The sequence below is a fragment of the Carcharhinus amblyrhynchos genome, chromosome 6 (genome assembly GCF_965287045.1).
Source record: "Carcharhinus amblyrhynchos chromosome 6, sCarAmb.v2.hapA, whole genome shotgun sequence".
Taxonomy (NCBI): Eukaryota; Metazoa; Chordata; class Chondrichthyes; order Carcharhiniformes; family Carcharhinidae; genus Carcharhinus; species Carcharhinus amblyrhynchos.
Window position 1 is genome coordinate 113113816 of NC_137329.1, and position 12506 is coordinate 113126321.

At 37.0% G+C, this 12506-nt stretch overlaps 1 protein-coding gene across 2 annotated transcripts in view; it reads right to left on the reverse strand.

Moving 5' to 3' along the window:
- Positions 1-229: 229 nt before the first annotated feature.
- cpsf6 (cleavage and polyadenylation specific factor 6) overlaps positions 230-12506 on the reverse strand; it is a 43469-nt gene continuing 31192 nt past the window's right edge. For both annotated transcript variants that reach the window (XM_080191229.1, XM_080191230.1), the window contains one exon: positions 230-703. The gene's annotated coding sequence lies outside the window, so the exon portion shown is untranslated. The remainder of the gene's footprint in view (positions 704-12506) is intronic.

The window sequence follows — 12506 nt, forward strand, 5'->3', positions numbered from 1 at the left end:
TCTTTTATAAACGAAAACGCGAAGTGAGCGTGTTAAATGTCCTCAATCAGCCACATCTGGATTTTATCATTATACTTCTGTATTAAAACTACAACGGGAGTTTGACTAACACAAGCTTCAAACCAACTGAGGCAAATTACACATGTTGGAATTTATCAAATTAAAATACCACAACATACAGCCTTCAAAAAGGAATTCAACATCAAGAAACTGAATCTGAGAACTTGCATAATCTACACAACTGTAGGCTCCATTTAACAGTTTATTACAACACTAATAGTACATCTATTTTGATAAACTGAAACTTAGCTGTTTACAGTCATTATTTGAACATTAACATTTTTGTAACAATTTTGGTAACAAGATGAAAGAACTATAAAAACAGTGAAGCTAACGACTTTTAATTTTACATGTCATGTACTTCTAACGCTTAGAATACGAAGAGTTGCCAAAGCTTTTAGTAACTTTTAAGTCACACAGGTTGTGTCCAAATAAAATGGTTAATCAAGCAACATAAAAAAAATGTAGAGCAATCAGTTACCATTACAGTGGATTTGCTTTATTCGTTACTGTTGCTCCGTTTAACCACGTAGCCTGAGAATTCCTGTTCAACCATGAAATTCCAACAGATGGATAAAGGGCAGTCTTTTCTGTGAAGAGCCTTTGTTGTTTCTTTTATCTGGAGACGTTTCTCTTCAGACAGCTGTAATGTGTCAAAATTCATGATGTAGATTTTGTTCTTCCCTGACTACGTTTGTACATACTTTACACCATCACACTGAATTTACTGAGTACATATTATAAATCATGCATTTGTGTATTAATATTGGTGTCTTGAACATCTTTCCCCATTACTGAAAAACTACAGATCAAAAGCAACTGAATCAATTCAAACTCACTTTCAGCAGTTGCAAGCTTTGCCAAATCTTTTTCCACACATTCGAAAAAATCCCAGAATATACATTTTCCAGACCAATATTATGCTACACATCAGTAAATTAATTGATTAACATGTCATAGATACTTTTCAATCACATTTAGAAGGAAACCATTTAAAAAAGACTTGAGCTACCACGAGATTCATTAGAAAACATTTCAAGTGTGAAAACTGAGCCCAGTTGTGACCTTTCACCAGCTGACTCAGTAAAATAGTGGCAACAATTTGTCCACTAGTGCCAAAATGTATTTGGCTTTGGAGTTTTAAATGCTTTATTTCAGAACAGTTACTGAGCTAACAAATCACATTTTATGAAGTGCCCAGTCATAATGCATTACTTGGCAGCTAAAATGTCTGTCTGTATTAAAACATTCTGCCCTTTTAGCGTTCTGTGAAAGTTTGCACCTAATATTTAAATTCTTGAAAACTAAACAGAGAGGCAGGTAAGGAGAGGAAATGTAAGTCATACAACTGCAGATTTAAGGAAAAGAAAATCAACTTAAAACCTAGGGGATACTTGAATTACAGGTCAAAGGTCTCAACTGGGCTAGTGTGTTTGGAAATACTCCCTTTCAAACATGAAACATTTTCATTAAATTGATAAATGATATTTGCTGGAAAACTGTTAATATATTGCACCTTACAGAAACACACATGGATTGCATTCTTGCATAATAACCAAACATGCAGATATACAATGCTTTGGGCTAAAACTCTTAACATTATCTTATATTTAAATTGCATTTAGATTATCTCATTCCAAATAAAAACATTAAAACAATTTTACAAAATTTTGCAACAGCCCACGTTTCCCCACGTCCTGTAATTCCATAACTAGTCAACTGAACTAAAGTCTTTTTGACTTAATTACATTACTCAATAGCAGGACTAAATAAACTAAGATTTTTTTTGCTCTTGGAACCTAGCTACCAACGCATCCATTGCTTAATTGAAGTTATTGTGCACAATTTCCCTCCCTTGTTATCCAAAGACTGCATTAATTGCATCAGACTAGGTCTTTTAATAAAATCTCTTGTGCCTGAAGAAGCTGCAACTTTTACACTGCTTCTGAACAGTAGCTGTTTATGTATATTTTAATGCTTAGTTGAACTATAAACAGCACAGCCTATTAAATAGCAAAGTCATACAAAGTAAAATTTTATCAAGAGAATCAATCCAGTTTTGCAGTCATCTAGAAATGTTGCAATACCACATTAAATTATACGTAATCATTTGAACCAGATGATGTTGGAGGAGGAGGTGGGGGGGGGGGGGGGGAGAAATAAAAGAACTTTTACACTCAATAAAACTGAGCCTAAATGTCAAATAATCTCCATGAGACAGCATTTCCCCTCAGCCATGTCATAATCAAATGTTCACCACCTCACCATAAAGATAGCCCAAATTGAACCAACATGGATTAAATTTGGAAAGCACACCATTGTGTTCCTTCACAATTTAAGGCTACTCTCAAACCTACATTAAAACATTATTGGATTTAAGGATAGACAATTAACACCACTATTGGAACGAATTAAAATTCTCCTGAAGCGTATTTTGGTCACACAATTACATCAGAATCCAGTGACCAATTGATATTTGTATAGAGGAAATACCTCAAGAACTGCGAATCCTTGGATGCACAAAGTGCAAGCATTTATTTACCACTTAAACCAGTGTCACCAATCTAAAGGTATTAAGCAGCAATGAAATTTAATGACCAATCTAAAAATAAGTTACTACAATGTGTTAACTCACTTAATATTTTAAACGATGTAGATTTTAAGTGGTATGTTAATATTGAGGACAGCATTCACGTTTAACGGTACATACTCTACCCTCGCAGTTGACCAATAGCCTGCAGACTATAAGGGCTGATCTTAAGCCGAAGTACGGTTGAGAACCCTCCTATCTGCCTGCCTCAGCAGCAAGCAATTAAGCAAAGCACACATCTAAAATGGATAACAACTAATCCAATACACAGAATAGTTGTTCATCCAGTGCTGTGCCCAAGTTACCAACAAAACTACTGTAAAAATGTTTAGAAAACTGATCAGAAGTTATAGGAAGTTTTTGAGTTCCTAATGATTCAAATTTAACAGCCGTTTCAATAAATCCAATATGCTTTTGTCTTTCTACCAAGTCAACTTATTTCTGCATCTTCAGTGAATGCTATTCACATCTCATCATTTATGTTAATAGATTATTTATCTGTCTACGCGTGAGCAATAGGAAAGTTGCCTCTAGGTTAGATGACTAAAAGCTGCTCAAAGTGACTTGGCTATCTAACTGTTAAAAGGTTGGATTTATTAGTGGGAATAAACATTAACTTACTTCCAAGTGGACATATTACTAAAAGGCAACACGGTTTTGTCTTGCTGCGGCTGTATAGGGCATTGGTGAGGCCGCAGCTGGAGTACTGTGTGCAGTTTTGGGCGCCGTACTTACGCAAGGATATTTTGGCCTTGGAGGGAGTGCAGAGGAGGTTTACTAGGCTGATGCCGGAGTTGAGGGGGTTGAGCTATGAGGAGAGGCTGAATAAACTAGGCTTGTACTCGTTAGAGTTTAGAAGAATGAGGGGAGATCTCATTGAGACGTATAAGATGATGAATGGGATGGATAGGATAGAGGTGGAGAGACTCTTCCCACTCAGGAAGGATAGTAGGTCTAGGGGGCACAGCCTCAAGATAAAGGGGGGGTGGTTTAGAATGGAGTTGAGGAGGAACTTCTTCACTCAAAGGGTGGTGAATCTCTGGAATTCTCTGCCCGTTGAAGTGGTGGAGGCTGCCTCGCTAAATATTTTTAAGACGCGGGTTGATGGGTTTTTGATAAGAGAGGGGATTAAGGGTTATGGGGAGAGGGCGGGAATGTGGAACTGAGCCACGACAGATCAGCCATGATCTTATTGAATGGCAGGGCAGGCTCGAAGGGCTGGATGGCCTACTCCTGCTCCTATTTCTTATGTTCTTTTGTGTCTCACGAACTTGATCGAGTTTTGAGGAAGTGACAAAGATGATTGATATGGTTTGGGCAGTGGATGCTGTCTACATGGACTTCAGTTAGGTCTTTGACTAGGCCCCTCATGGCAGGCTGGTGCAGAAGGTGAAGTTGCATGGGATCACAGGTGAGCTGGCAAGATAGACACAAAACTGGCTCGGTCAAAGAAGACAGAGCGTAGCAGTGGAAGGGTGCATTTCTGAAGTGAGGGCTGTGACAACTGGTGCTCACAGTAAGTCGCACAACATCAGGTTAAAGTCCAACAGGTTTATTTGGTAGCAAACGCCACTAGCTTTCAGAGCGCTGCTCCTTCGTCAGGTGAGTGGCGAGTTTGCAAAGGAGCAGCGCTCCAAAAGCTAGTAGCATTTACTACCAAATAAACCTGTTGGACTTTAACCTGGTATTGAGACTTCTTCCTGTGTTTACCCCAGTCCAACGCCAACATCTCCACATCATGACAAGTGGTGTTCCTCAGGGATCAGCACTAGGGCCTTTGCTGATGATTTGGAGGAAAACGTAACTGGATTGACTAGTAAGTTTGCGGACGACACGAAGGTTGTGGATTTGTGAATAGCGACGAAGACCATCAGAGGATACAGCAGGATATCAGTCGGAGACTTGGGTAGAGAGATGGCAGATGGAGTTTAATCTGAACAAATGTGAGGCAATGCATTTTGGAAGGTCCAATACTGACAGGAAATATACAGTAAATGGCAGAACCCTTAAGAGTAGTGATAGGCAAAGGGATCTGGGTGTACAGGTATACAGGTCACTGAGCGTGGCAATGGAGGTGGAGAAGGTAGTCAAGAGAATATGTGGCATGCTTGCCTTCACCAGCTGGAGTATTGAGTTTAAAAACTGGCAAGTCATGTTGCAGCTTTATAGAAGCTTAGTTAGGCCGCACTTAGAATATAGTGTTCAATTCTTGTCGCCACACTACCAGGAGGACACAGAGGCTTTGGAAAGGGTACAGAAAAGATTTACCAGGATGTTGTCTGGTAAGGAAGGCATTAGCTATAAGGAGAAGTTGGAGAAACTTGGTTTGTTCTCACTGGAGCAATGGAGGTTGAGGGGAAACCCGATACAAGTCTACAAGATTACGAAGGGCATGGACAGAATGAATAGTCAGAAGCTTTTTCCCCAGTCAATTACAAGGGGGCACAGGTTTAAGGTGCTAGGGGCAAGGTTTAAAGGAGATGTATGTGGCAGATTATTTTTTTTTTCTACATGGAGTAGCGGGTGCCTAGAACTCGTTGCCAGGGGAGGTAGTGGAAGCTGATATGGCAATGGCTTTTAAGGGTGTCTTGACAAATACATGAATAGGATGTGAATAGAGGGATTAATGTTCACTAAACTGGTATTACAATACATGACAATTATAAATGGGTTGTTACAAAAAATTACTTGAGGCACACTAGAAAATGTTGATACAGAAAATGAATACCTTAGTGCAGATCTTGTTCAATTTTTCAAAGGATTACCCAATCATTAAATAGACGATGCATACTATTGTTAGGTTTACAATTTAGCAAACATTCATCTCACAAATAATTTAGTGCAACAATACAGAAAAATAATCAACTCTGATCTATTGGAATGGCTAAAATTAGCTTGAAACCCTGGCATTTATAGATTCAGCACATTTCCTCCGCATCTTCAATTATTTTATGTATTTAGACGATGTGCAGCAGAGTGCTATTGAACATTAATAGAGGCAAGAATGTGCATTTGAAAATATGGTGTTTGGACATTTTATCAGGCATTAGGTTGTCTCATCCACTATGACAGCAATTATTAACTAATTCCTGCAAAGGAATTAAGTTTACTCTGGCTAAACTGTGCTCAACAATATCTCAAAAACAGCTTCTGATGTTTGAATATACAAATAACGATAACTGAAATTAGACCATTAGTCACAGCAGTTGGGCTACAGGAAATTAAAGATAAAAATCCACAAACTCCACGCTGTAGTCATGAATGGGAAGTTATAACGTCCACTAGAGAAAAGACTGAAACTGATGTAGATAAACAGTCAAGAAGTACTTTTTGAACGGGTGTATACAATGCAATTACTAAGATTTCCACTTCTTTGGGGTTCTACTGAATTTAAAATGAAAAAATTAATCTTCAGCACATCAGTCCAATATTTGCCAATCCCAAATACTTATGTTTTTCCAAGTGCTTGATCTTTCAAAGACAAAGCATATTAAAATAGTGATCAACCTGGCACAGTGGTTAGCGCTGCTTCCTCACAGCACCAGGAACCTGGGTTTGATTCCTGGCTTGGGTCACTGTCTATGCTGTATCTGCACGTTCGCCCCATATCTGCATGGGCTTCCTCCCACAGTCCAAAAGACATGCTGGTCAGGAGCACTGGCCTACCTCTGTGTACCTGAACAAATGGGGTGTGGAAACTAGAGGGTTTTCACAGCAACATCATTGCAATGTTAATGTAAGCCTAATTATGAACTTGACCTCGAAAGTTTTGTTCTATTCAAAGTCAACTGCAGTGAAATTTCACAAAGAAGTTTAGCTGCAAAATAATAGTGGTGTAAAGTCTTGCCCAATTTTGGGGCAGAACAGTGGTTAGCATTGCTACCTCACAGTGCCAGCTTAATTCTGGCCTTGGGTGACTGTCTATGTGGAGTTTGCACATTCTCCCACTGTCTGCATGGGTTTCCTCTGGGTGCTTCGGTTTCCTTCCACACTCCAAAGATGGGTAGGTTAGGTGTATTAGCTATGCTAAATTCCCCTTTAATGTCACAAGGTGTGTAGGTTAGGGGAATTAGCAGACTAAATATTTGGGATTATGGAGATAGGGCCCAGGCAAGATAGTCTGTTGGAGTCAGTGTGGACTCGATGGGCTGAACAGCCTTCGTCTGCACTGTAGGGATTCTATGAATCCTCCCCTTATAAATTTTTTGATCTCATCTCTACAGAGAATTTTGAAACTAACAGTCTTGTACAAGACTTTCATTCGTGAGGATGCTGCTGAGATGCATGTTACGGAAAGAATGGGATTCATAACTTTCTGACAGTAATGTTTTCAATAGCATTCCGATACTAAACTGAAATTACTTGCACAATGTGGAGATTCATATACTGATAACAATGATACAGAGAAAATTATTCCATTTATGATGACAACTTCGCTCTTCCCCACTACTAATTAATTCAAGGTCACACCCCAGATTTGGAAAAGGTTTCTCAACTTGGGAAGAGCATTTTGCATTGATGAATAATAATGAATATTGTTTAAAAATGTAAAGATCAGAATACATCTTGACATCAAGAAAAGTCACTTGAAGATCAGCAAGAATACATCTCGAACCCTCCCCCACTTAAAGATCTTTATGCTTTTCAAGTCTGAATATCAAGACCTGCACCAAGAATTTTACAAAAGAACCAGATGTGTTGCAAGAGGCAAAAGACCGATGTTCATTTGTCCCACTTTCTAGTGATGCTCAAAGTTTACCTTTTCTAAACACTATTTTTCTCATCTGCAAATTTTGAAATTACACCCTGCGCACCCAAATCCAGGTCAGATCATCAATATAGATCAAGAAAAGCAGCAGCCCGAATACTTATTTTTGTTTCATTCATGGAACACGGATGTTGTTGACAGGCCAGCATTTATTGCATATCCCTAGTTGCTTGAGGGCTGTTGAGACCCCCACATTGCTGTGGCTCTGGAATCATACACTGGCCAGACCAAATAAGGGTCGCGGATTTCCTTCCCCAAAAGGACATTAGTGAACCAAATGTGTTTTTCCAACATTTGACAATGATTTCATGTTCCACCATGTGCTATGGTAGGATATGAACACAGGTCCCCAGAACATTAGCTGAGTTTCTGGATTAATAGTCCAGTGATAATACCACTAGGCCCTGCTTTTGGAAAACTGCATTATATACACCTTCGTCCCATCCAAAATAAAACTTCAATATTACTCTCCATTTCCTGTCACTAAGCCAACTTTGTATCCACGATATCGCTGTCCCCTTTATCCCACGTTGCTGACAAGCTGGTAATGTGGTACTTTTACTAATTGCCTTTTTGAAGTCCATGTACACCACATCAATCCTATTTACCCTCGTGAATCATCTGCTACCTAAAAACAAGTCAAGCAATTTAAACATAATTTGTCCTCAACACATCTGTGGTTTCGCTTAATCAACCAACTGTCTTCAACCTGGAATATCATTTCTAAAAGCTTTCCCACCACTAAGATACTGAAATTAAACTCACTGGCTTGTAGTTGCTAAATTTACCCATACATCCAATTTTGAGCATGGGAGTTTCATTTACAATTCCTCACTTCTCTGGCACACACCTGCACCTAAGGCTTAGAAGAATATGGCCAATGCTGTCGCAAATTCAATCCCTACTTCTCTCAGCATCCCAAGCTGCATCTGATTTGATCCTGGAGACTTAGCAACAAAAGCTTTCCTCTTTAGAGAAGGCTGAGATGTTATTTGATAATGTTCAAAAACATAAATGGTCTAGACAAAGTAGAGAAAAACTGTTCCCAATAACCGAAGCATCGAGAACCAGAAGACACTGATTTAAGATGAATGGAACTGCCCAAGTACAGTGGAGGCAGATTCAACTGTGACTTTCAAAAGAGAAATGGATAATTCCCCTGAGGAGGAAATATCTGGAGGCCTACAGGGAAAAGGTAGTGAGTGGGGCTACTAGAACAGCTCTGAGAGAGCCAGAATGGACATAATAAGCTGTACGGTTACAATACAAAAAAGGTCAATATGATTCTATTTATAAAAAATGTCTTCTTCCAGTATCAGTGAATTAGGCATTCCTCTAACAGACAACAGTTAGTTGTGTAATTCATTTCCACTGACATGAGCACTGGGTCAACTTAGTGGAAAAACAATTATTAAAAAGCTCTTCTCTTATGGTGCCTCTGGCCAGCAATTTTGAAAGTATGGGAGGATAAAGACATAAATATGGGTTCATCTATATATCATATGCACATTCAGAATAGCCTCCCTTTTGAATGCAATAAAATTACAGCACTAAATTTTTAGTCAACTTATCCTGCTTTAACAAAAAGCTAGTGTTTAATGACTTGGCATGTGGCAAATTATATCCAACTGATTTAGCAAGCCCATGCAATGACAAAAGGTGGGCGTAAATGTGTGAGATAGGATTATTGTAAAAGTTACAAACTTATTTTAGATAAAAGATTTTATCTCTACCACAACGCAAAGAAACATGACTTTTGATTGTAATTTTAATGCATGCTGGAGCAATAAGTCCTTGGAGACAGTTTGTGGTGCAACATGTTGAAAGAAAACTTCAATTAAATGAATAAGCCAACATGTAAAATCACTTCCATAAACTTTATTAAATGCTCATAAGCAAATTATGGCAAGTCCATGTCCCAGGATCTCCAGATGGGAAATAATGTCTCATGGTGATTATATAGGTTATATCAATATAAAATACCTCAAAAAACCTTGAAACCAAAAAATAGAAATAATCAGCTGTCCAGCTTTTACAACAAAAATTCTGCAAAGTACAAACCTTTAAAGCACATGGGAATTATAAAATGCTTGAAAAAGATATCATAGTACATTCATTCAGGCATCAACATCTTTGAATACTTTCTACACTATTACTGTTTTGTAGAAATATTAAACACCTGAAGATTTGTTGAGTCTTGTAAAGAATTAAGTAGAATATATTGTTTGTTTAGTAAAACACAGCCTCTTTTTGCGCTCTTTCTGGGCAATTTATCCAAGGAAACAGAATTGGGAAATACAGAGTTCAATTATTAAGCAATTTAAAAGTAGATTTTAAGCGGAATCCAAATATGGATCACAAAAAAAATGCACACAATTTCTATTCCACCAAAAACTGAAATAAATCTAACCATATGTCACTTTAAGGATTATCAAACATTCATAATCCACAGATATAATTAGGAAATCAACTAATAATAAAAACACAATGAGAAATGGCACAGAACACAAGTGATTTGATATTTAGGGTTGAAATAAGAGGGATAATTAATGAATTTTAACTTGTAGAGATCACATTCGAATTATATTACAAAGCAATTTTTCACACCCATGTGACAGGTCATTTTAAATGTATTTATACAGGTAACAAAACCAGCATTTTACAATGTTTACACAACGTAAAAAAATTTTACAATAAGAGTATTTTGTACAAGCCTCTAGTTTTGATTACGGTGGGTAATTCCTCATGCAAATTGTGGCCTAATTTTTGTATACAAAACAACCATTAACAAAATTTATTTCACTGTTTTAAGGCATTATATCCCTAATTGGCTTATAAAGATGAAATAGAAATTTTCTGCAACTGTGAAATGACACAATAAGCACTATGTTTCTACCAATTTACAAAACAAAAATAACACAGACCAGACAGGTTTCCAAAGTCTGCAGAAAATGTTGACACAAGTAAATAGTGAAAGGTGCAACACAAGATTGATTTTAAATTGGGGGCTGGAGTACGTTTTTAAGTAGCTAAAACAATTCAAAGTCTGAAGAAAATGAATTTTGAAATTATTGAAGATTAAATGCTTTTATTAAATAAAGACTTTTGCTAGCTACCAGGCACAGCCAACAGTTTATTGCCAGGCAACAGCAATTTCTTTATTTTTTCCATCGGAAATTCAAGGGAAAATTTAAGAGAAGCAAAAGGTAGAGTGGTATTGGTAACCTATAAAAAGTCCAATTTGGTTGCTTTTAATTTGAGAGCACATTTTACATGAATATACATAGATTGCAGGGAAAGATATACAGAACATCCAATTCAACCTTTCATACAAGGCAAACAAAACTTTACATTCAATATCAGTTATAGGTGCTGATCACCATAGAAATTTATCAGAACCAAATGTGTGCGTACTGCCTTGAAAGTTTTTGAAAAGACTTGCATGTGCAAGCTATTCATGAGATTGGGTGAAATTTAAATCCTAGATTAAAATTTATTTAAAATGTTAGTTACAACTTACAACAAAATACAGAATTTAAAAGTTACTACCAAATGAGAAGTTCTTGGAGAATATTGTATAGCTTCAAATGCATATGTTCAATGAACATTTTATTCATTTTTCTATACAATGCATTAAAAAATTAATTCCCCACCTGACAAGGAACCTCATTTGCTCTCTGTCAATTGACTCAATTCATCACTTGTGAATTTAAGTTACCAGATAGGTCATATTGGGCAGAATTCTTACCGCTCTATTTGCGTAATTTGACACTTCACATGGCTTTCATAGATTAATTCTGAAGATAGCTCATAGGATGTACTGTGCAATTCAGTTACATGAATTTGTACTGTAGAAATTTACAGGATAGTATAGTAAAAGCAGAAAATAAAATGCAGCTAACCCTGGTACTAAGCTCCATTTACTTGTAGACTATGCATTAAGAACTTTAGTAATAACTACAATTAAAATTGAACATACACCTGATCTAGTGCCCAGTTCTGTGAATAGGCTTGTGCTTTCTGGTACCATGGCTTTAAAGTAGCATTGTATCACTGATGCATATTTCATTCGTTTAACACTGTCTGTAGCGACATAAACATTCTTAGAGTGGCAATTAAGGAATTGCACTGTCAAGTGCTTTTTTTAAACTCCTTCAAAGTCAAACATACACAAATATCAGACTAAACCAATTAATCTTTGGCAAGCTACAGTAAACTTGAAACTCTGAAACCTGTTAACAAACTGACTCGAGAGAGACAGGTCTTCAATTAAAGATGGAATGGAAGAGCAAGGGGGGGGATAACTGCCCAATAATTTTAAGGAATAGTGGACAACAATAGTCAACAGCCAAATATAGCAGAATGAAAATATGTCAAGTTTTTGATTCAATTCTTTCTCAATTTCATATACAGCACTGGCTTCTACCTATTCTCCTGACTGTGGAGTTTAAGACAGGATACTCCATGGCTACAATTAATATAGCTACGTGTGTGAAAATGGGAACAAGTAAAATATAAATTTAATGAAAAGTATGCAGCACAACAGCACTATTAACTTCATCCAACCAAGGCAAGTAGACTTAAGCAATACAATTTATAACCTACATTCCTGAAATGCCCCACATCAGAATCCTTAAATCAAAAATGTTCTTAATATTAAACAGTATGTCATTCAATTCTGGTGTAAAAATAGTAACTGAGGATTTGTGTTGATATTCAGCAATGTCTTTATGACTAACTGAGTATTTATTACTTCCATGAACATTGGTTGCAATACATTAAAAAGATTCAAAACGTGTGTTGCCTACTTCACAAACCAACTTGAGCGGATTACTTTGGAAATGACCAAATCAGTGTGGTGCATAGATTTCATAAAATAAATTACATTTAGCATACCAAAAAGACATTCACAATTCCTTGAAACTATAATACAAACATTTCCCCACATCATGGAGAAAAACGATTAGGGTGAACACACTCAAATTTATAAAATTTAAAGTGAAGGGAAAAAACCAGGACTTTACATACAAACTGTGCATAAAATGAACTTTCACCAGCCTTTGTCTTTTTAAAGATCTCACTAAAAAA